Raw genomic sequence first — 26,696 nt, 5'->3', positions numbered from 1 at the left:
GCTATCGTAAAAATTCAAAGTGTCATAACTTTGCTAAATCAAATCCTACTGAAAAATGTCGTATGCAAAAAGTGTTTGGAATTTTATTTTGCATATAAAAGCAATTTTTAATTATTTTTTTTTTAATAAAAACCGAGTCTTACCATATATTGACCGAGACCTCGAACGAGCTTTTATGCGACTCTGCATACAGTTAACGCTCGTATGAAGCTTCTATTTAAGAAATTGACTTGAATTTTTTATACCAAATAGAGCTTTCAACTATACTTACGATACTATACAAAAAAATTAAAAATTAAAAAATAAAAGTATTTTTTTTTCAAAACACGTTTAGTGTGATGAGTCGATCGACCCACCATACATACGCTCATAAGATTTTCAATATAGTTAAGGTCAGTGTGAGCTTATTTATACATATTTGAATTTCAAAATTTTGTGACAGTATAGAATTCTTAAGCATCCTGTGTATGTTTGTTAGCAAAATCCATTTTGTCAATTTTTTGCAAAATGGCGACAAGTATTAAAATTCAATCACTTATTACTCAGTAGTGTTCAATTTTGTCAAAAAGGTCTCTATACATGAAATGTTGAGAAGCCTAAAGCTCATCTAAGTAAAATATAAAAAATATATATTTTTGCTTGAAAACAAGCGATGTATCAGTTTGATCGTACCCCCATACTAGCCATTTTGAGACTTTCGGAAGAGTTAACGCTCTTAACTGCTTGGTTTCGAAGATTAAAATTTTAATTTTTAATATCGCATAGAACTAACGTGCAGCCCCTATACGTTATGTTTAAAAAAAATATATAAAATTTATTTTCAAAATGGCGGCTATCGTAAAAATTGAAAGTGTCATAACTTTGCTAAATCAAATTCTACTGAAAAATGTCGTATGCAAAAAGTGTTTGGAATTTTATTTTGCATATAAAAGCAATTTTTAATTATTTTTTTTTTAATAAAAACCGAGTCTTACCATATATTGACCGAGACCTCGAACGAGCTTTTATGCGACTCTGCATACAGTTAACGCTCGTATGAAGCTTCTATTTAAGAAATTGACTTGAATTTTTTATACCAAATAGAGCTTTCAACTATACTTACGATACTATACAAAAAAATTAAAAATTAAAAAATAAAAGTATTTTTTTTTCAAAACACGTTTAGTGTGATGAGTCGATCGACCCACCATACATACGCTCATAAGATTTTCAATATAGTTAAGGTCAGTGTGAGCTTATTTATACATATTTGAATTTCAAAATTTTGTGACAGTATAGAATTCTTAAGCATCCTGTGTATGTTTGTTAGCAAAATCCATTTTGTCAATTTTTTGCAAAATGGCGACAAGTATTAAAATTCAATCACTTATTACTCAGTAGTGTTCAATTTTGTCAAAAAGGTCTCTATACATGAAATGTTGAGAAGCCTAAAGCTCATCTAAGTAAAATATAAAAAATATATATTTTTGCTTGAAAACAAGCGATGTATCAGTTCGATCGTACCCCCATACTAGCCATTTTGAGACTTTCGGAAGAGTTAACGCTCTTAACTGCTTGGTTTCGAAGATTAAAATTTTAATTTTTAATATCGCATAGAACTAACGTGCAGCCCCTATACGTTATGTTTAAAAAAAATATAGAAAATTTTTTTTCAAAATGGCGGCTATCGTAAAAATTCAAAGTGTCATAACTTTGCTAAATCAAATCCTACTGAAAAATGTCGTATGCAAAAAGTGTTTGGAATTTTATTTTGCATATAAAAGCAATTTTTAATTATTTTTTTTTTAATAAAAACCGAGTCTTACCATATATTGACCGAGACCTCGAACGAGCTTTTATGCGACTCTGCATACAGTTAACGCTCGTATGAAGCTTCTATTTAAGAAATTGACTTGAATTTTTTATACCAAATAGAGCTTTCAATTATACTTACGATACTATACAAAAAAATTAAAAATTAAAAAATAAAAGTATTTTTTTTTCAAAACACGTTTAGTGTGATGAGTCGATCGACCCACCATACATACGCTCATAAGATTTTCAATATAGTTAAGGTCAGTGTGAGCTTATTTATACATATTTGAATTTCAAAATTTTGTGACAGTATAGAATTCTTAAGCATCCTGTGTATGTTTGTTAGCAAAATCCATTTTGTCAATTTTTTGCAAAATGGCGACAAGTATTAAAATTCAATCACTTATTACTCAGTAGTGTTCAATTTTGTCAAAAAGGTCTCTATACATGAAATGTTGAGAAGCCTAAAGCTCATCTAAGTAAAATATAAAAAATATATATTTTTGCTTGAAAACAAGCGATGTATCAGTTCGATCGTACCCCCATACTAGCCATTTTGAGACTTTCGGAAGAGTTAACGCTCTTAACTGCTTGGTTTCGAAGATTAAAATTTTAATTTTTAATATCGCATAGAACTAACGTGCAGCCCCTATACGTTATGTTTAAAAAAAATATATAAAATTTTTTTTCAAAATGGCGGCTATCGTAAAAATTCAAAGTGTCATAACTTTGCTAAATCAAATCCTACTGAAAAATGTCGTATGCAAAAAGTGTTTGGAATTTTATTTTGCATATAAAAGCAATTTTTAATTATTTTTTTTTTAATAAAAACCGAGTCTTACCATATATTGACCGAGACCTCGAACGAGCTTTTATGCGACTCTGCATACAGTTAACGCTCGTATGAAGCTTCTATTTAAGAAATTGACTTGAATTTTTTATACCAAATAGAGCTTTCAACTATACTTACGATACTATACAAAAAAATTAAAAATTAAAAAATAAAAGTATTTTTTTTTCAAAACACGTTTAGTGTGATGAGTCGATCGACCCACCATACATACGCTCATAAGATTTTCAATATAGTTAAGGTCAGTGTGAGCTTATTTATACATGTTTGAATTTAAAAATTTTGTGACAGTATAGAATTCTTAAGCATCCTGTGTATGTTTGTTAGCAAAATCCATTTTGTCAATTTTTTGCAAAATGGCGACAAGTATTAAAATTCAATCACTTATTACTCAGTAGTGTTCAATTTTGTCAAAAAGGTCTCTACACATGAAATGTTGAGAAGCCTAAAGCTCATCTAAGTAAAATATAAAAAATATATATTTTTGCTTGAAAACAAGCGATGTATCAGTTCGATCGTACCCCCATACTAGCCATTTTGAGACTTTCGGAAGAGTTAACGCTCTTAACTGCTTGGTTTCGAAGATTAAAATTTTAATTTTAAATTTCGCATAGAACTAACGTGCAGCCCCTATACGTTATGTTTAAAAAAAATATATAAAATTTTTTTTCAAAATGGCGGCTATCGTAAAAATTCAAAGTGTCATAACTTTGCTAAATCAAATCCTACTGAAAAATGTCGTATGCAAAAAGTGTTTGGAATTTTATTTTGCATATAAAAGCAATTTTTAATTATTTTTTTTTTAATAAAAACCGAGTCTTACCATATATTGACCGAGACCTCGAACGAGCTTTTATGCGACTCTGCATACAGTTAACGCTCGTATGAAGCTTCTATTTAAGAAATTGACTTGAATTTTTTATACCAAATAGAGCTTTCAACTATACTTACGATACTATACAAAAAAATTAAAAATTAAAAAATAAAAGTATTTTTTTTTCAAAACACGTTTAGTGTGATGAGTCGATCGACCCACCATACATACGCTCATAAGATTTTCAATATAGTTAAGGTCAGTGTGAGCTTATTTATACATATTTGAATTTCAAAATTTTGTGACAGTATAGAATTCTTAAGCATCCTGTGTATGTTTGTTAGCAAAATCCATTTTGTCAATTTTTTGCAAAATGGCGACAAGTATTAAAATTCAATCACTTATTACTCAGTAGTGTTCAATTTTGTCAAAAAGGTCTCTACACATGAAATGTTGAGAAGCCTAAAGCTCATCTAAGTAAAATATAAAAAATATATATTTTTGCTTGAAAACAAGCGATGTATCAGTTCGATCGTACCCCCATACTAGCCATTTTGAGACTTTCGGAAGAGTTAACGCTCTTAACTGCTTGGTTTCGAAGATTAAAATTTCAATTTTTAATATCGCATAGAACTAACGTGCAGCCCCTATACGTTATGTTTAAAAAAAATATATAAAATTTTTTTTCAAAATGGCGGCTATCGTAAAAATTCAAAGTGTTATAACTTTGCTAAATCAAATCCTACTGAAAAATGTCGTATGCAAAAAGTGTTTGGAATTTTATTTTGCATATAAAAGCAATTTTTAATTATTTTTTTTTTAATAAAAACCGAGTCTTACCATATATTGACCGAGACCTCGAACGAGCTTTTATGCGACTCTGCATACAGTTAACGCTCGTATGAAGCTTCTATTTAGGAAATTGACTTGAATTTTTTATACCAAATAGAGCTTTCAACTATACTTACGATACTGTACAAAAAAATTAAAAATTAAAAAATAAAAGTATTTTTTTTTCAAAACACGTTTAGTGTGATGAGTCGATCGACCCACCATACATACGCTCATAAGATTTTCAATATAGTTAAGGTCAGTGTGAGCTTATTTATACATATTTGAATTTCAAAATTTTGTGACAGTATAGAATTCTTAAGCATCCTGTGTATGTTTGTTAGCAAAATCCATTTTGTCAATTTTTTGCAAAATGGCGACAAGTATTAAAATTCAATCACTTATTACTCAGTAGTGTTCAATTTTGTCAAAAAGGTCTCTATACATGAAATGTTGAGAAGCCTAAAGCTCATCTAAGTAAAATATAAAAAATATATATTTTTGCTTGAAAACAAGCGATGTATCAGTTCGATCGTACCCCCATACTAGCCATTTTGAGACTTTCGGAAGAGTTAACGCTCTTAACTGCTTGGTTTCGAAGATTAAAATTTTAATTTTTAATATCGCATAGAACTAACGTGCAGCCCCTATACGTTATGCTTAAAAAAAATATATAAATTTTTTTTTTAAAATGGCGGCTATCGTAAAAATTCAAAGTGTCATAACTTTGCTAAATCAAATCCTACTGAAAAATGTCGTATGCAAAAAGTGTTTGGAATTTTATTTTGCATATAAAAGCAATTTTTAATTATTTTTTTTTTAATAAAAACCGAGTCTTACCATATATTGACCGAGACCTCGAACGAGCTTTTATGCGACTCTGCATACAGTTAACGCTCGTATGAAGCTTCTATTTAAGAAATTGACTTGAATTTTTTATACCAAATAGAGCTTTCAACTATACTTACGATACTATACAAAAAAATTAAAAATTAAAAAATAAAAGTATTTTTTTTTCAAAACACGTTTAGTGTGATGAGTCGATCGACCCACCATACATACGCTCATAAGATTTTCAATATAGTTAAGGTCAGTGTGAGCTTATTTATACATATTTGAATTTCAAAATTTTGTGACAGTATAGAATTCTTAAGCATCCTGTGTATGTTTGTTAGCAAAATCCATTTTGTCAATTTTTTGCAAAATGGCGACAAGTATTAAAATTCAATCACTTATTACTCAGTAGTGTTCAATTTTGTCAAAAAGGTCTCTACACATGAAATGTTGAGAAGCCTAAAGCTCATCTAAGTAAAATATAAAAAATATATATTTTTGCTTGAAAACAAGCGATGTATCAGTTCGATCGTACCCCCATACTAGCCATTTTGAGACTTTCGGAAGAGTTAACGCTCTTAACTGCTTGGTTTCGAAGATTAAAATTTCAATTTTTAATATCGCATAGAACTAACGTGCAGCCCCTATACGTTATGTTTAAAAAAAATATATAAAATTTTTTTTCAAAATGGCGGCTATCGTAAAAATTCAAAGTGTCATAACTTTGCTAAATCAAATCCTACTGAAAAATGTCGTATGCAAAAAGTGTTTGGAATTTTATTTTGCATATAAAAGCAATTTTTAATTATTTTTTTTTTAATAAAAACCGAGTCTTACCATATATTGACCGAGACCTCGAACGAGCTTTTATGCGACTCTGCATACAGTTAACGCTCGTATGAAGCTTCTATTTAAGAAATTGACTTGAATTTTTTATACCAAATAGAGCTTTCAACTATACTTACGATACTGTACAAAAAAATTAAAAATTAAAAAATAAAAGTATTTTTTTTTCAAAACACGTTTAGTGTGATGAGTCGATCGACCCACCATACATACGCTCATAAGATTTTCAATATAGTTAAGGTCAGTGTGAGCTTATTTATACATATTTGAATTTCAAAATTTTGTGACAGTATAGAATTCTTAAGCATCCTGTGTATGTTTGTTAGCAAAATCCATTTTGTCAATTTTTTGCAAAATGGCGACAAGTATTAAAATTCAATCACTTATTACTCAGTAGTGTTCAATTTTGTCAAAAAGGTCTCTATACATGAAATGTTGAGAAGCCTAAAGCTCATCTAAGTAAAATATAAAAAATATATATTTTTGCTTGAAAACAAGCGATGTATCAGTTCGATCGTACCCCCATACTAGCCATTTTGAGACTTTCGGAAGAGTTAACGCTCTTAACTGCTTGGTTTCGAAGATTAAAATTTTAATTTTTAATATCGCATAGAACTAACGTGCAGCCCCTATACGTTATGCTTAAAAAAAATATATAAATTTTTTTTTTAAAATGGCGGCTATCGTAAAAATTCAAAGTGTCATAACTTTGCTAAATCAAATCCTACTGAAAAATGTCGTATGCAAAAAGTGTTTGGAATTTTATTTTGCATATAAAAGCAATTTTTAATTATTTTTTTTTTAATAAAAACCGAGTCTTACCATATATTGACCGAGACCTCGAACGAGCTTTTATGCGACTCTGCATACAGTTAACGCTCGTATGAAGCTTCTATTTAAGAAATTGACTTGAATTTTTTATACCAAATAGAGCTTTCAACTATACTTACGATACTATACAAAAAAATTAAAAATTAAAAAATAAAAGTATTTTTTTTTCAAAACACGTTTAGTGTGATGAGTCGATCGACCCACCATACATACGCTCATAAGATTTTCAATATAGTTAAGGTCAGTGTGAGCTTATTTATACATATTTGAATTTCAAAATTTTGTGACAGTATAGAATTCTTAAGCATCCTGTGTATGTTTGTTAGCAAAATCCATTTTGTCAATTTTTTGCAAAATGGCGACAAGTATTAAAATTCAATCACTTATTACTCAGTAGTGTTTAATTTTGTCAAAAAGGTTTTTATACATGAAATGTTGAGAAGCCTAAAGCTCATCTAAGTAAAATATAAAAAATATATATTTTTGCTTGAAAACAAGCGATGTATCAGTTCGATCGTACCCCCATACTAGCCATTTTGAGACTTTCGGAAGAGTTAACGCTCTTAACTGCTTGGTTTCGAAGATTAAAATTTTAATTTTTAATATCGCATAGAACTAACGTGCAGCCCCTATACGTTATGTTTAAAAAAAATATATAAAATTTTTTTTCAAAATGGCGGCTATCGTAAAAATTCAAAGTGTCATAACTTTGCTAAATCAAATCTTACTGAAAAATGTCGTATGCAAAAAGTGTTTGGAATTTTATTTTGCATATAAAAGCAATTTTTAATTATTTTTTTTTTAATAAAAACCGAGTCTTACCATATATTGACCGAGACCTCGAACGAGCTTTTATGCGACTCTGCATACAGTTAACGCTCGTATGAAGCTTCTATTTAAGAAATTGACTTAAATTTTTTATACCAAATAGAGCTTTTAACTATACTTACGATACTATACAAAAAAATTAAAAATTAAAAAATAAAAGTATTTTTTTTTCAAAACACGTTTAGTGTGATGAGTCGATCGACCCACCATACATACGCTCATAAGATTTTAAATATAGTTAAGGTCAGTGTGAGCTTATTTATACATATTTGAATTTCAAAATTTTGTGACAGTATAGAATTCTTAAGCATCCTGTGTATGTTTGTTAGCAAAATCCATTTTGTCAATTTTTTGCAAAATGGCGACAAGTATTAAAATTCAATCACTTATTACTCAGTAGTGTTCAATTTTGTCAAAAAGGTCTCTATACATGAAATGTTGAGAAGCCTAAAGCTCATCTAAGTAAAATATAAAAAATATATATTTTTGCTTGAAAACAAGCGATGTATCAGTTCGATCGTACCCCCATACTAGCCATTTTGAGACTTTCGGAAGAGTTAACGCTCTTAACTGCTTGGTTTCGAAGATTAAAATTTTAATTTTTAATATCGCATAGAACTAACGTGCAGCCCCTATACGTTATGTTTAAAAAAAATATATAAAATTTTTTTTCAAAATGGCGGCTATCGTAAAAATTCAAAGTGTCATAACTTTGCTAAATCAAATCCTACTGAAAAATGTCGTATGCAAAAAGTGTTTGGAATTTTATTTTGCATATAAAAGCAATTTTTAATTATTTTTTTTTTTAAAAAACCGAGTCTTACCATATATTGACCGAGACCTCGAACGAGCTTTTATGCGACTCTGCATACAGTTAACGCTCGTATGAAGCTTCTATTTAAGAAATTGACTTGAATTTTTTATACCAAATAGAGCTTTCAACTATACTTACGATACTATACAAAAAAATTAAAAATTAAAAAATAAAAGTATTTTTTTTTCAAAACACGTTTAGTGTGATGAGTCGATCGACCCACCATACATACGCTCATAAGATTTTTAATATAGTTAAGGTCAGTGTGAGCTTATTTATACATATTTGAATTTCAAAATTTTGTGACAGTATAGAATTCTTAAGCATCCTGTGTATGTTTGTTAGCAAAATCCATTTTGTCAATTTTTTGCAAAATGGCGACAAGTATTAAAATTCAATCACTTATTACTCAGTAGTGTTCAATTTTGTCAAAAAGGTCTCTATACATGAAATGTTGAGAAGCCTAAAGCTCATCTAAGTAAAATATAAAAAATATATATTTTTGCTTGAAAACAAGCGATGTATCAGTTCGATCGTACCCCCATACTAGCCATTTTGAGACTTTCGGAAGAGTTAACGCTCTTAACTGCTTGGTTTCGAAGATTAAAATTTTAATTTTTAATATCGCATAGAACTAACGTGCAGCCCCTATACGTTATGTTTAAAAAAAATATATAAAATTTTTTTCAAAATGGCGGCTATCGTAAAAATTCAAAGTGTCATAACTTTGCTAAATCAAATCCTACTGAAAAATGTCGTATGCAAAAAGTGTTTGGAATTTTATTTTGCATATAAAAGCAATTTTTAATTATTTTTTTGTAATAAAAACCGAGTCTTACCATATATTGACCGAGACCTCGAACGAGCTTTTATGCGACTCTGCATACAGTTAACGCTCGTATGAAGCTTCTATTTAAGAAATTGACTTGAATTTTTTATACCAAATAGAGCTTTCAACTATACTTACGATACTATACAAAAAAATTAAAAATTAAAAAATAAAAGTATTTTTTTTTCAAAACACGTTTAGTGTGATGAGTCGATCGACCCACCATACATACGCTCATAAGATTTTCAATATAGTTAAGGTCAGTGTGAGCTTATTTATACATATTTGAATTTCAAAATTTTGTGACAGTATAGAATTTTTAAGCATCCTGTGTATGTTTGTTAGCAAAATCCATTTTGTCAATTTTTTGCAAAATGGCGACAAGTATTAAAATTCAATCACTTATTACTCAGTAGTGTTCAATTTTGTCAAAAAGGTCTCTATACATGAAATGTTGAGAAGCCTAAAGCTCATCTAAGTAAAATATAAAAAATATATATTTTTGCTTGAAAACAAGCGATGTATCAGTTCGATCGTACCCCCATACTAGCCATTTTGAGACTTTCGGAAGAGTTAACGCTCTTAACTGCTTGGTTTCGAAGATTAAAATTTTAATTTTTAATATCGCATAGAACTAACGTGCAGCCCCTATACGTTATGTTTAAAAAAAATATATAAAATTTTTTTTCAAAATGGCGGCTATCGTAAAAATTCAAAGTGTCATAACTTTGCTAAATCAAATTCTACTGAAAAATGTCGTATGCAAAAAGTGTTTGGAATTTTATTTTGCATATAAAAGCAATTTTTAATTATTTTTTTTTTAATAAAAACCGAGTCTTACCATATATTGACCGAGACCTCGAACGAGCTTTTATGCGACTCTGCATACAGTTAACGCTCGTATGAAGCTTCTATTTAAGAAATTGACTTGAATTTTTTATACCAAATAGAGCTTTCAACTATACTTACGATACTATACAAAAAAATTTAAAATTAAAAAATAAAAGTATTTTTTTTTCAAAACACGTTTAGTGTGATGAGTCGATCGACCCACCATACATACGCTCATAAGATTTTCAATATAGTTAAGGTCAGTGTGAGCTTATTTATACATATTTGAATTTCAAAATTTTGTGACAGTATAGAATTCTTAAGCATCCTGTGTATGTTTGTTAGCAAAATCCATTTTGTCAATTTTTTGCAAAATGGCGACAAGTATTAAAATTCAATCACTTATTACTCAGTAGTGTTCAATTTTGTCAAAAAGGTCTCTACACATGAAATGTTGAGAAGCCTAAAGCTCATCTAAGTAAAATATAAAAAATATATATTTTTGCTTGAAAACAAGCGATGTATCAGTTCGATCGTACCCCCATACTAGCCATTTTGAGACTTTCGGAAGAGTTAACGCTCTTAACTGCTTGGTTTCGAAGATTAAAATTTTAATTTTTAATTTCGCATAGAACTAACGTGCAGCCCCTATACGTTATGTTTAAAAAAAATATATAAAATTTTTTTTCAAAATGGCGGCTATCGTAAAAATTTAAAGTGTCATAACTTTGCTAAATCAAATCCTACTAAAAAATGTCCTATGCAAAAAGTGTTTGGAATTTTATTTTGCATATAAAAGCAATTTTTAATTATTTTTTTTTTAATAAAAACCGAGTCTTACCATATATTGACCGAGACCTCGAACGAGCTTTTATGCGACTCTGCATACAGTTAACGCTCGTATGAAGCTTCTATTTAAGAAATTGACTTGAATTTTTTATACCAAATAGAGCTTTCAACTATACTTACGATACTATACAAAAAAATTAAAAATTAAAAAATAAAAGTATTTTTTTTTCAAAACACGTTTAGTGTGATGAGTCGATCGACCCACCATACATACGCTCATAAGATTTTCAATATAGTTAAGGTCAGTGTGAGCTTATTTATACATATTTGAATTTCAAAATTTTGTGACAGTATAGAATTCTTAAGCATCCTGTGTATGTTTGTTAGCAAAATCCATTTTGTCAATTTTTTGCAAAATGGCGACAAGTATTAAAATTCAATCACTTATTACTAAGTAGTGTTCAATTTTGTCAAAAAGGTCTCTATACATGAAATGTTGAGAAGCCTAAAGCTCATCTAAGTAAAATATAAAAAATATATATTTTTGCTTGAAAACAAGCGATGTATCAGTTCGATCGTACCCCCATACTAGCCATTTTGAGACTTTCGGAAGAGTTAACGCTCTTAACTGCTTGGCTTCGAAGATTAAAATTTTAATTTTTAATATCGCATAGAACTAACGTGCAGCCCCTATACGTTATGTTTAAAAAAAATATATAAAATTTTTTTTCAAAATGGCGGCTATCGTAAAAATTCAAAGTGTCATAACTTTGCTAAATCAAATCCTACTGAAAAATGTCGTATGCAAAAAGTGTTTGGAATTTTATTTTGCATATAAAAGCAATTTTTAATTATTTTTTTTTTAATAAAAACCGAGTCTTAGAATATATTGACCGAGACCTCGAACGAGCTTTTATGCGACTCTGCATACAGTTAACGCTCGTATGAAGCTTCTATTTAAGAAATTGACTTGAATTTTTATACCAAATAGAGCTTTCAACTATACTTACGATACTATACAAAAAAATTAAAAATTAAAAAATAAAAGTATTTTTTTTTCAAAACACGTTTAGTGTGATGAGTCGATCGACCCACCATACATACGCTCATAAGATTTTCAATATAGTTAAGGTCAGTGTGAGCTTATTTATACATATTTGAATTTCAAAATTTTGTGACAGTATAGAATTCTTAAGCATCCTGTGTATGTTTGTTAGCAAAATCCATTTTGTCAATTTTTTGCAAAATGGCGACAAGTATTAAAATTCAATCACTTATTACTCAGTAGTGTTCAATTTTGTCAAAAAGGTCTCTACACATGAAATGTTGAGAAGCCTAAAGCTCATCTAAGTAAAATATAAAAAATATATATTTTTGCTTGAAAACAAGCGATGTATCAGTTCGATCGTACCCCCATACTAGCCATTTTGAGACTTTCGGAAGAGTTAACGCTCTTAACTGCTTGGTTTCAAAGATTAAAATTTCAATTTTTAATATCGCATAGAACTAACGTGCAGCCCCTATACGTTATGTTTAAAAAAAATATATAAATTTTTTTTTCAAAATGGCGGCTATCGTAAAAATTCAAAGTGTCATAACTTTGCTAAATCAAATCCTACTAAAAATGTCGTATGCAAAAAGTGTTTGGAATTTTATTTTGCATATAAAAGCAATTTTTAATTATTTTTTTTTTAATAAAAACCGAGTCTTACCATATATTGACCGAGACCTCGAACGAGCTTTTATGCGACTCTGCATACAGTTAACGCTCGTATGAAGCTTCTATTTAAGAAATTGACTTGAATTTTTTATACCAAATAGAGCTTTCAACTATACTTACGATACTATACAAAAAAATTAAAAATTAAAAAATAAAAGTATTTTTTTTTCAAAACACGTTTAGTGTGATGAGTCGATCGACCCACCATACATACGCTCATAAGATTTTCAATATAGTTAAGGTCAGTGTGAGCTTATTTATACATATTTGAATTTCAAAATTTTGTGACAGTATAGAATTCTTAAGCATCCTGTGTATGTTTGTTAGCAAAATCCATTTTGTCAATTTTTTGCAAAATGGCGACAAGTATTAAAATTCAATCACTTATTACTCAGTAGTGTTCAATTTTGTCAAAAAGGTCTCTATACATGAAATGTTGAGAAGCCTAAAGCTCATCTAAGTAAAATATAAAAAATATAAATTTTTGCTTGAAAACAAGCGATGTATCAGTTCGATCGTACCCCCATACTAGCCATTTTAAGACTTTCGGAAGAGTTAACGCTCTTAACTGCTTGGTTTCGAAGATTAAAATTTTAATTTTTAATATCGCATAGAACTAACGTGCAGCCCCTATACGTTATGTTTAAAAAAAATATATAAAATTTTTTTTCAAAATGGCGGCTATCGTAAAAATTCAAAGTGTCATAACTTTGCTAAATCAAATCCTACTGAGAAATGTCGTATGCAAAAAGTGTTTAGAATTTTATTTTGCATATAAAAGCAATTTTTAATTATTTTTTTTTTTAATAAAACCGAGTCTTACCATATATTGACCGAGACCTCGAACGAGCTTTTATGCGACTCTGCATACAGTTAACGCTCGTATGAAGCTTCTATTTAAGAAATTGACTTGAATATTTTATACCAAATAGAGCTTTCAACTATACTTACGATACTATACAAAAAAATTAAAAATTAAAAAATAAAAGTATTTTTTTTTCAAAACACGTTTAGTGTGATGAGTCGATCGACCCACCATACATACGCTCATAAAATTTTCAATATAGTTAAGGTCAGTGTAAGCTTATTTATACATATTTGAATTTCAAAATTTTGTGACAGTATAGAATTTTTAAGCATCCTGTGTATGTTTGTTAGCAAAATCCATTTTGTCAATTTTTTGCAAAATGGCGACAAGTATTAAAATTCAATCACTTATTACTCAGTAGTGTTCAATTTTGTCAAAAAGGTCTCTATACATGAAATGTTGAGAAGCCTAAAGCTCATCTAAGTAAAATATAAAAAATATATATTTTTGCTTGAAAACAAGCGATGTATCAGTTCGATCGTACCCCCATACTAGCCATTTTGAGACTTTCGGAAGAGTTAACGCTCTTAACTGCTTGGTTTCGAAGATTAAAATTTTAATTTTTAATATCGCATAGAACTAACGTGCAGCCCCTATACGTTATGTTTAAAAAAAATATATAAAATTTTTTTTTAAAATGGCGGCTATCGTAAAAAATCAAAGTGTCATAACTTTGCTAAATCAAATCCTACTGAAAAATGTCGTATGCAAAAAGTGTTTGGAATTTTATTTTGCATATAAAAGCAATTTTTAATTATTTTTTTTTTAATAAAAACCGAGTCTTACCATATATTGACCGAGACCTCGAACGAGCTTTTATGCGACTCTGCATACAGTTAACGCTCGTATGAAGCTTCTATTTAAGAAATTGACTTGAATTTTTTATACCAAATAGAGCTTTCAACTATACTTACGATACTATACAAAAAAATTAAAAATTAAAAAATAAAAGTATTTTTTTTTCAAAACACGTTTAGTGTGATGAGTCGATCGACCCACCATACATACGCTCATAAGATTTTCAATATAGTTAAGGTCAGTGTGAGCTTATTTATACATATTTGAATTTCAAAATTTTGTGACAGTATAGAATTCTTAAGCATCCTGTGTATGTTTGTTAGCAAAATCCATTTTGTCAATTTTTTGCAAAATGGCGACAAGTATTAAAATTCAATCACTTATTACTCAGTAGTGTTCAATTTTGTCAAAAAGGTCTCTACACATGAAATGTTGAGAAGCCTAAAGCTCATCTAAGTAAAATATAAAAAATATATATTTTTGCTTGAAAACAAGCGATGTATCAGTTCGATCGTACCCCCATACTAGCCATTTTGAGACTTTCGGAAGAGTTAACGCTCTTAACTGCTTGGTTTCGAAGATTAAAATTTTAATTTTTAATTTCGCATAGAACTAACGTGCAGCCCCTATACGTTATGTTTAAAAAAAATATATAAAATTTTTTTTCAAAATGGCGGCTATCGTAAAAATTCAAAGTGTCATAACTTTGCTAAATCAAATCCTACTAAAAAATGTCCTATGCAAAAAGTGTTTGGAATTTTATTTTGCATATAAAAGCAATTTTTAATTATTTTTTTTTTAATAAAAACCGAGTCTTACCATATATTGACCGAGACCTCGAACGAGCTTTTATGCGACTCTGCATACAGTTAACGCTCGTATGAAGCTTCTATTTAAGAAATTGACTTGAATTTTTTATACCAAATAGAGCTTTCAACTATACTTACGATACTATACAAAAAAATTAAAAATTAAAAAATAAAAGTATTTTTTTTTCAAAACACGTTTAGTGTGATGAGTCGATCGACCCACCATACATACGCTCATAAGATTTTCAATATAGTTAAGGTCAGTGTGAGCTTATTTATACATATTTGAATTTCAAAATTTTGTGACAGTATAGAATTCTTAAGCATCCTGTGTATGTTTGTTAGCAAAATCCATTTTGTCAATTTTTTGCAAAATGGCGACAAGTATTAAAATTCAATCACTTATTACTCAGTAGTGTTCAATTTTGTCAAAAAGGTCTCTATACATGAAATGTTGAGAAGCCTAAAGCTCATCTAAGTAAAATATAAAAAATATATATTTTTGCTTGAAAACAAGCGATGTATCAGTTCGATCGTACCCCCATACTAGCCATTTTGAGACTTTCGGAAGAGTTAACGCTCTTAACTGCTTGGTTTCATAGATTTTAATTTTAATTTTTAATATCGCATAGAACTAACGTGCAGCCCCTATACGTTATGTTTAAAAAAAATATATAAATTTTTTTTTGAAAATGGCGGCTATCGTAAAAATTCAAAGTGTCATAACTTTGCTAAATCAAATCCTACTGAAAAATGTCGTATGCAAAAAGTGTTTGGAATTTTATTTTGCATATAAAAGCAATTTTTAATTATTTTTTTTTTAATAAAAACCGAGTCTTACCATATATTGACCGAGACCTCGAACGAGCTTTTATGCGACTCTGCATACAGTTAACGCTCGTATGAAGCTTCTATTTAGGAAATTGACTTGAATTTTTTATACTAAATAGAGCTTTCAACTATACTTACGATACTATACAAAAAAATTAAAAATTAAAAAATAAAAGTATTTTTTTTTCAAAACACGTTTAGTGTGATGTGTCGATCGACCCACCATACATACGCTCATAAGATTTTCAATATAGTTAAGGTCAGTGTGAGCTTATTTATACATATTTGAATTTCAAAATTTTGTGACAGTATAGAATTCTTAAGCATCCTGTGTATGTTTGTTAGCAAAATCCATTTTGTCAATTTTTTTGCAAAATGGCGACAAGTATTAAAATTCAATCACTTATTACTCAGTAGTGTTCAATTTTGTCAAAAAGGTCTCTATACATGAAATGTTGAGAAGCCTAAAGCTCATCTAAGTAAAATATAAAAAATATATATTTTTGCTTGAAAACAAGCGATGTATCAGTTCGATCGTACCCCCATACTAGCCATTTTGAGACTTTCGGAAGAGTTAACGCTCTTAACTGCTTGGTTTCGAAGATTAAAATTTTAATTTTTAATATCGCATAGAACTAACGTGCAGCCCCTATACGTTATGTTTAAAAAAAATATATAAAATTTTTTTTCAAAATGGCGGCTATCGTAAAAATTCAAAGTGTCATAACTTTGCTAAATCAAATCCTACTGAAAAATGTCGTATGCAAAAAGTGTTTGGAATTTTATTTTGCATATAAAAGCAATTTTTAATTATTTTTTTTTTAATAAAAACCGAGTCTTACCATATATTGACCGAGACCTCGAACGAGCTTTTATGCGACTCTGCATACAGTTAACGCTCGTATGAAGCTTCTATTTAAGAAATTGACTTGAATTTTTTATACCAAATAGAGCTTTCAACTATACTTACGATACTATACAAAAAAATTAAAAATTAAAAAATAAAAGTATTTTTTTTTCAAAACACGTTTAGTGTGATGAGTCGATCGACCCACCATACATACGCTCATAAGATTTTCAATATAGTTAAGGTCAGTGTGGGCTTATTTATACATATTTGAATTTCAAAATTTTGTGACAGTATAAAATTCTTAAGCATCCTGTGTATGTTTGTTAGCAAAATCCATTTTGTCAATTTTTTGCAAAATGGCGACAAGTATTAAAATTCAATCACTTATTACTCAGTAGTGTTCAATTTTGTCAAAAAGGTCTCTATACATGAAATGTTGAGAAGCCTAAAGCTCATCTAAGTAAAATATAAAAAATATAAATTTTTGCTTGAAAACAAGCGATGTATCAGTTCGATCGTACCCCCATACTAGCCATTTTGAGACTTTCGGAAGAGTTAACGCTCTTAACTGCTTGGTTTCGAAGATTAAAATTTTAATTTTTAATATCGCATAGAACTAACGTGCAGCCCCTATACGTTATGTTTAAAAAAAATATATAAAATTTTTTTTCAAAATGGCGGCTATCGTAAAAATTCAAAGTGTCATAACTTTGCTAAATCAAATCCTACTGAAAAATGTCGTATGCAAAAAGTGTTTGGAATTTTATTTTGCATATAAAAGCAATTTTTAATTATTTTTTTTTTAATAAAAACCGAGTCTTACCATATATTGACCGAGACCTCGAACGAGCTTTTATGCGACTCTGCATACAGTTAACGCTCGTATGAAGCTTCTATTTAAGAAATTGACTTGAATTTTTTATACCAAATAGAGCTTTCAACTATACTTACGATACTATACAAAAAAATTAAAAATTAAAAAATAAAAGTATTTTTTTTTCAAAACACGTTTAGTGTGATGAGTCGATCGACCCACCATACATACGCTCATAAGATTTTCAATATAGTTAAGGTCAGTGTGAGCTTATTTATACATATTTGAATTTCAAAATTTTGTGACAGTATAGAATTTTTAAGCATCCTGTGTATGTTTGTTAGCAAAATCCATTTTGTCAATTTTTTGCAAAATGGCGACAAGTATTAAAATTCAATCACTTATTACTCAGTAGTGTTCAATTTTGTCAAAAAGGTCTCTATACATGAAATGTTGAGAAGCCTAAAGCTCATCTAAGTAAAATATAAAAAATATATATTTTTGCTTGAAAACAAGCGATGTATCAGTTCGATCGTACCCCCATACTAGCCATTTTGAGACTTTCGGAAGAGTTAACGCTCTTAACTGCTTGGTTTCGAAGATTAAAATTTTAATTTTTAATATCGCATAGAACCAACGTGCAGCCCCTATACGTTATGTTTAAAAAAAATATATAAAATTTTTTTTCAAAATGGCGGCTATCGTAAAAATTCAAAGTGTCATAACTTTGCTAAATCGAATCCTACTGAAAAATGTCGTATGCAAAAAGTGTTTGGAATTTTATTTTGCATATAAAAGCAATTTTTTATTATTTTTTTTTTAATAAAAACCGAGTCTTACCATATATTGACCGAGACCTCGAACGAGCTTTTATGCGACTCTGCATACAGTTAACGCTCGTATGAAGCTTCTATTTAAGAAATTGACTTGAATTTTTTATACTAAATAGAGCTTTCAACTATACTTACGATACTATACAAAAAAATTAAAAATTAAAAAATAAAAGTATTTTTTTTTCAAAACACGTTTAGTGTGATGAGTCGATCGACCCACCATACATACGCTCATAAGATTTTCAATATAGTTAAGGTCAGTGTGAGCTTATTTATACATATTTGAATTTCAAAATTTTGTGACAGTATAGAATTCTTAAGCATCCTGTGTATGTTTGTTAGCAAAATCCATTTTGTCAATTTTTTGCAAAATGGCGACAAGTATTAAAATTCAATCACTTATTACTCAGTAGTGTTCAATTTTGTCAAAAAGGTCTCTACACATGAAATGTTGAGAAGCCTAAAGCTCATCTAAGTAAAATATAAAAAATATATATTTTTGCTTGAAAACAAGCGATGTATCAGTTCGATCGTACCCCCATACTAGCCATTTTGAGACTTTCGGAAGAGTTAACGCTCTTAACTGCTTGGTTTCGAAGATTAAAATTTTAATTTTTAATTTCGCATAGAACTAACGTGCAGCCCCTATACGTTATGTTTAAAAAAAATATATAAAATTTTTTTTCAAAATGGCGGCTATCGTAAAAATTCAAAGTGTCATAACTTTGCTAAATCAAATCCTACTAAAAAATGTCCTATGCAAAAAGTGTTTGGAATTTTATTTTGCATATAAAAGCAATTTTTAATTATTTTTTTTTTAATAAAAACCGAGTCTTACCATATAATGACCGAGACCTCGAACGAGCTTTTATGCGACTCTGCATACAGTTAACGCTCGTATGAAGCTTCTATTTAAGAAATTGACTTGAATTTTTTATACCAAATAGAGCTTTCAACTATACTTACGATACTATACAAAAAAATTAAAAATTAAAAAATAAAAGTATTTTTTTTTCAAAACACGTTTAGTGTGATGAGTCGATCGACCCACCATACATACGCTCATAAGATTTTCAATATAGTTAAGGTCAGTGTGAGCTTATTTATACATATTTGAATTTCAAAATTTTGTGACAGTATAGAATTCTTAAGCATCCTGTGTATGTTTGTTAGCAAAATCCATTTTGTCAATTTTTTGCAAAATGGCGACAAGTATTAAAATTCAATCACTTATTACTCAGTAGTGTTCAATTTTGTCAAAAAGGTCTCTATACATGAAATGTTGAGAAGCCTAAAGCTCATCTAAGTAAAATATAAAAAATATATATTTTTGCTTGAAAACAAGCGATGTATCAGTTCGATCGTACCCCCATACTAGCCATTTTGAGACTTTCGGAAGAGTTAACGCTCTTAACTGCTTGGTTTCATAGATTTTAATTTTAATTTTTAATATCGCATAGAACTAACGTGCAGCCCCTATAAGTTATGTTTAAAAAAAATATATAAATTTTTTTTTCAAAATGGCGGCTATCGTAAAAATTCAAAGTGTCATAACTTTGCTAAATCAAATCCTACTGAAAAATGTCGTATGCAAAAAGTGTTTGGAATTTTATTTTGCATATAAAAGCAATTTTTAATTATTTTTTTTTTAATAAAAACCGAGTCTTACCATATATTGACCGAGACCTCGAACGAGCTTTTATGCGACTCTGCATACAGTTAACGCTCGTATGAAGCTTCTATTTAAGAAATTGACTTGAATTTTTTATACCAAATAGAGCTTTCAACTATACTTACGATACTATACAAAAAAATTAAAAATTAAAAAATAAAAGTATTTTTTTTTCAAAACACGTTTAGTGTGATGTGTCGATCGACCCACCATACATACGCTCATAAGATTTTCAATATAGTTAAGGTCAGTGTGAGCTTATTTATACATATTTGAATTTCAAAATTTTGTGACAGTATAGAATTCTTAAGCATCCTGTGTATGTTTGTTAGCAAAATCCATTTTGTCAATTTTTTTGCAAAATGGCGACAAGTATTAAAATTCAATCACTTATTACTCAGTAGTGTTCAATTTTGTCAAAAAGGTCTCTATACATGAAATGTTGAGAAGCCTAAAGCTCATCTAAGTAAAATATAAAAAATATATATTTTTGCTTGAAAACAAGCGATGTATCAGTTCGATCGTACCCCCATACTAGCCATTTTGAGACTTTCGGAAGAGTTAACGCTCTTAACTGCTTGGTTTCGAAGATTAAAATTTTAATTTTTAATATCGCATAGAACTAACGTGCAGCCCCTATACGTTATGTTTAAAAAAAATATATAAAATTTTTTTTCAAAATGGCGGCTATCGTAAAAATTCAAAGTGTCATAACTTTGCTAAATCAAATCCTACTGAAAAATGTCGTATGCAAAAAGTGTTTGGAATTTTATTTTGCATATAAAAGCAATTTTTAATTATTTTTTTTTTAATAAAAACCGAGTCTTACCATATATTGACCGAGACCTCGAACGAGCTTTTATGCGACTCTGCATACAGTTAACGCTCGTATGAAGCTTCTATTTAAGAAATTGACTTGAATTTTTTATACCAAATAGAGCTTTCAACTATACTTACGATACTATACAAAAAAATTAAAAATTAAAAAATAAAAGTATTTTTTTTTCAAAACACGTTTAGTGTGATGAGTCGATCGACCCACCATACATACGCTCATAAGATTTTCAATATAGTTAAGGTCAGTGTGGGCTTATTTATACATATTTGAATTTCAAAATTTTGTGACAGTATAAAATTCTTAAGCATCCTGTGTATGTTTGTTAGCAAAATCCATTTTGTCAATTTTTTGCAAAATGGCGACAAGTATTAAAATTCAATCACTTATTACTCAGTAGTGTTCAATTTTGTCAAAAAGGTCTCTATACATGAAATGTTGAGAAGCCTAAAGCTCATCTAAGTAAAATATAAAAAATATAAATTTTTGCTTGAAAACAAGCGATGTATCAGTTCGATCGTACCCCCATACTAGCCATTTTGAGACTTTCGGAAGAGTTAACGCTCTTAACTGCTTGGTTTCGAAGATTAAAATTTTAATTTTTAATATCGCATAGAACTAACGTGCAGCCCCTATACGTTATGTTTAAAAAAAATATATAAAATTTTTTTTCAAAATGGCGGCTATCGTAAAAATTCAAAGTGTCATAACTTTGCTAAATCAAATCCTACTGAAAAATGTCGTATGCAAAAAGTGTTTGGAATTTTATTTTGCATATAAAAGCAATTTTTAATTATTTTTTTTTTAATAAAAACCGAGTCTTACCATATATTGACCGAGACCTCGAACGAGCTTTTATGCGACTCTGCATACAGTTAACGCTCGTATGAAGCTTCTATTTAAGAAATTGACTTGAATTTTTTATACCAAATAGAGCTTTCAACTATACTTACGATACTATACAAAAAAATTAAAAATTAAAAAATAAAAGTATTTTTTTTTCAAAACACGTTTAGTGTGATGAGTCGATCGACCCACCATACATACGCTCATAAGATTTTCAATATAGTTAAGGTCAGTGTGAGCTTATTTATACATATTTGAATTTCAAAATTTTGTGACAGTATAGAATTTTTAAGCATCCTGTGTATGTTTGTTAGCAAAATCCATTTTGTCAATTTTTTGCAAAATGGCGACAAGTATTAAAATTCAATCACTTATTACTCAGTAGTGTTCAATTTTGTCAAAAAGGTCTCTATACATGAAATGTTGAGAAGCCTAAAGCTCATCTAAGTAAAATATAAAAAATATATATTTTTGCTTGAAAACAAGCGATGTATCAGTTCGATCGTACCCCCATACTAGCCATTTTGAGACTTTCGGAAGAGTTAACGCTCTTAACTGCTTGGTTTCGAAGATTAAAATTTTAATTTTTAATATCGCATAGAACCAACGTGCAGCCCCTATACGTTATGTTTAAAAAAAATATATAAAATTTTTTTTCAAAATGGCGGCTATCGTAAAAATTCAAAGTGTCATAACTTTGCTAAATCAAATCCTACTGAAAAACGTCGTATGCAAAAAGTGTTTGGAATTTTATTTTGCATATAAAAGCAATTTTTTATTATTTTTTTTTTAATAAAAACCGAGTCTTACCATATATTGACCGAGACCTCGAACGAGCTTTTATGCGACTCTGCATACAGTTAACGCTCGTATGAAGCTTCTATTTAAGAAATTGACTTGAATTTTTTATACTAAATAGAGCTTTCAACTATACTTACGATACTATACAAAAAAATTAAAAATTAAAAAATAAAAGTATTTTTTTTTCAAAACACGTTTAGTGTGATGAGTCGATCGACCCACCATACATACGCTCATAAGATTTTCAATATAGTTAAGGTCAGTGTGAGCTTATTTATACATATTTGAATTTCAAAATTTTGTGACAGTATAGAATTCTTAAGCATCCTGTGTATGTTTGTTAGCAAAATCCATTTTGTCAATTTTTTGCAAAATGGCGACAAGTATTAAAATTCAATCACTTATTACTCAGTAGTGTTCAATTTTGTCAAAAAGGTCTCTATACATGAAATGTTGAGAAGCCTAAAGCTCATCTAAGTAAAATATAAAAAATATATATTTTTGCTTGAAAACAAGCGATGTATCAGTTCGATCGTACCCCCATACTAGCCATTTTGAGACTTTCGGAAGAGTTAACGCTCTTAACTGCTTGGTTTCGAAGATTAAAATTTTAATTTTTAATATCGCATAGAACTAACGTGCAGCCCCTATACGTTATGTTTAAAAAAAATATATAAAATTTTTTTTCAAAATGGCGGCTATCGTAAAAATTCAAAGTGTCATAACTTTGCTAAATCAAATCCTACTGAAAAATGTCGTATGCAAAAAGTGTTTGGAATTTTATTTTGCATATAAAAGCAATTTTTAATTATTTTTTTTTTAATAAAAACCGAGTCTTACCATATATTGACCGAGACCTCGAACGAGCTTTTATGCGACTCTGCATACAGTTAACGCTCGTATGAAGCTTCTATTTAAGAAATTGACTTGAATTTTTTATACCAAATAGAGCTTTCAACTATACTTACGATACTATACAAAAAAATTAAAAATTAAAAAATAAAAGTATTTTTTTTTCAAAACACGTTTAGTGTGATGAGTCGATCGACCCACCATACATACGCTCATAAGATTTTCAATATAGTTAAGGTCAGTGTGAGCTTATTTATACATATTTGAATTTCAAAATTTTGTGACAGTATAGAATTCTTAAGCATCCTGTGTATGTTTGTTAGCAAAATCCATTTTGTCAATTTTTTGCAAAATGGCGACAAGTATTAAAATTCAATCACTTATTACTCAGTAGTGTTCAATTTTGTCAAAAAGGTCTCTACACATGAAATGTTGAGAAGCCTAAAGCTCATCTAAGTAAAATATAAAAAATATATATTTTTGCTTGAAAACAAGCGATGTATCAGTTCGATCGTACCCCCATACTAGCCATTTTGAGACTTTCGGAAGAGTTAACGCTCTTAACTGCTTGGTTTCGAAGATTAAAATTTTAATTTTTAATATCGCATAGAACCAACGTGCAGCCCCTATACGTTATGTTTAAAAAAAATATATAAAATTTTTTTTCAAAATGGCGGCTATCGTAAAAATTCAAAGTGTCATAACTTTGCTAAATCGAATCCTACTGAAAAATGTCGTATGCAAAAAGTGTTTGGAATTTTATTTTGCATATAAAAGCAATTTTTTATTATTTTTTTTTTAATAAAAACCGAGTCTTACCATATATTGACCGAGACCTCGAACGAGCTTTTATGCGACTCTGCATACAGTTATCGCTCGTATGAAGCTTCTATTTAAGAAATTGACTTGAATTTTTTATACTAAATAGAGCTTTCAACTATACTTACGATACTATACAAAAAAATTAAAAATTAAAAAATAAAAGTATTTTTTTTTCAAAACACGTTTAGTGTGATGAGTCGATCGACCCACCATACATACGCTCATAAGATTTTCAATATAGTTAAGGTCAGTGTGAGCTTATTTATACATATTTGAATTTCAAAATTTTGTGACAGTATAGAATTCTTAAGCATCCTGTGTATGTTTGTTAGCAAAATCCATTTTGTCAATTTTTTGCAAAATGGCGACAAGTATTAAAATTCAATCACTTATTACTCAGTAGTGTTCAATTTTGTCAAAAAGGTCTCTACACATGAAATGTTGAGAAGCCTAAAGCTCATCTAAGTAAAATATAAAAAATATATATTTTTGCTTGAAAACAAGCGATGTATCAGTTCGATCGTACCCCCATACTAGCCATTTTGAGACTTTCGGAAGAGTTAACGCTCTTAACTGCTTGGTTTCGAAGATTAAAATTTTAATTTTTAATTTCGCATAGAACTAACGTGCAGCCCCTATACGTTATGTTTAAAAAAAATATATAAAATTTTTTTTCAAAATGGCGGCTATCGTAAAAATTCAAAGTGTCATAACTTTGCTAAATCAAATCCTACTGAAAAATGTCGTATGCAAAAAGTGTTTGGAATTTTATTTTGCATATAAAAGCAATTTTTAATTATTTTTTTTTTAATAAAAACCGAGTCTTACCATATATTGACCGAGACCTCGAACGAGCTTTTATGCGACTCTGCATACAGTTAACGCTCGTATGAAGCTTCTATTTAAGAAATTGACTTGAATTTTTTATACCAAATAGAGCTTTCAACTATACTTACGATACTATACAAAAAAATTAAAAATTAAAAAATAAAAGTATTTTTTTTTCAAAACACGTTTAGTGTGATGAGTCGATCGACCCACCATACATACGCTCATAAGATTTTCAATATAGTTAAGGTCAGTGTGAGCTTATTTATACATATTTGAATTTCAAAATTTTGTGACAGTATAGAATTCTTAAGCATCCTGTGTATGTTTGTTAGCAAAATCCATTTTGTCAATTTTTTGCAAAATGGCGACAAGTATTAAAATTCAATCACTTATTACTCAGTAGTGTTCAATTTTGTCAAAAAGGTCTCTACACAAGAAATGTTGAGAAGCCTAAAGCTCATCTAAGTAAAATATAAAAAATATATATTTTTGCTTGAAAACAAGCGATGTATCAGTTCGATCGTACCCCCATACTAGCCATTTTGAGACTTTCGGAAGAGTTAACGCTCTTAACTGCTTGGTTTCGAAGATTAAAATTTTAATTTTTAATATCGCATAGAACCAACGTGCAGCCCCTATACGTTATGTTTAAAAAAAATATATAAAATTTTTTTGCAAAATGGCGGCTATCGTAAAAATTCAAAGTGTCATAACTTTGCTAAATCCAATCCTACTGAAACATGTCGTATGCAAAAAGTGTTTGGAATTTTATTTTGCATATAAAAGCAATTTTTAATTATTTTTTTTTTAATAAAAACCGAGTCTTACCATATATTGACCGAGACCTCGAACGAGCTTTTATGCGACTCTGCATACAGTTAACGCTCGTATGAAGCTTCTATTTAAGAAATTGACTTGAATTTTTTATACCAAATAGAGCTTTCAACTATACTTACGATACTATACAAAAAAATTAAAAATTAAAAAATAAAAGTATTTTTTTTTCAAAACACGTTTAGTGTGATGAGTCGATCGACCCACCATACATACGCTCATAAGATTTTCAATATAGTTAAGGTCAGTGTGAGCTTATTTATACATATTTGAATTTCAAAATTTTGTGACAGTATAGAATTCTTAAGCATCCTGTGTATGTTTGTTAGCAAAATCCATTTTGTCAATTTTTTGCAAAATGGCGACAAGTATTAAAATTCAATCACTTATTACTCAGTAGTGTTCAATTTTGTCAAAAAGGTCTCTATACATGAAATGTTGAGAAGCCTAAAGCTCATCTAAGTAAAATATAAAAAATATATATTTTTGCTTGAAAACAAGCGATGTATCAGTTCGATCGTACCCCCATACTAGCCATTTTGAGACTTTCGGAAGAGTTAACGCTCTTAACTGCTTGGTTTCGAAGATTAAAATTTTAATTTTTAATATCGCATAGAACCAACGTGCAGCCCCTATACGTTATGTTTAAAAAAAATATATAAAATTTTTTTTCAAAATGGCGGCTATCGTAAAAATTCAAAGTGTCATAACTTTGCTAAATCGAATCCTACTGAAAAATGTCGTATGCAAAAAGTGTTTGGAATTTTATTTTGCATATAAAAGCAATTT

Source organism: Plectrocnemia conspersa, unplaced genomic scaffold (assembly GCF_051122295.1).
Source record: "Plectrocnemia conspersa isolate PC_06_02 unplaced genomic scaffold, ASM5112229v1 ptg000003l, whole genome shotgun sequence".
NCBI classification, from domain to species: domain Eukaryota; kingdom Metazoa; phylum Arthropoda; class Insecta; order Trichoptera; family Polycentropodidae; genus Plectrocnemia; species Plectrocnemia conspersa.
This window is presented reverse-complemented; position numbering follows the sequence as displayed.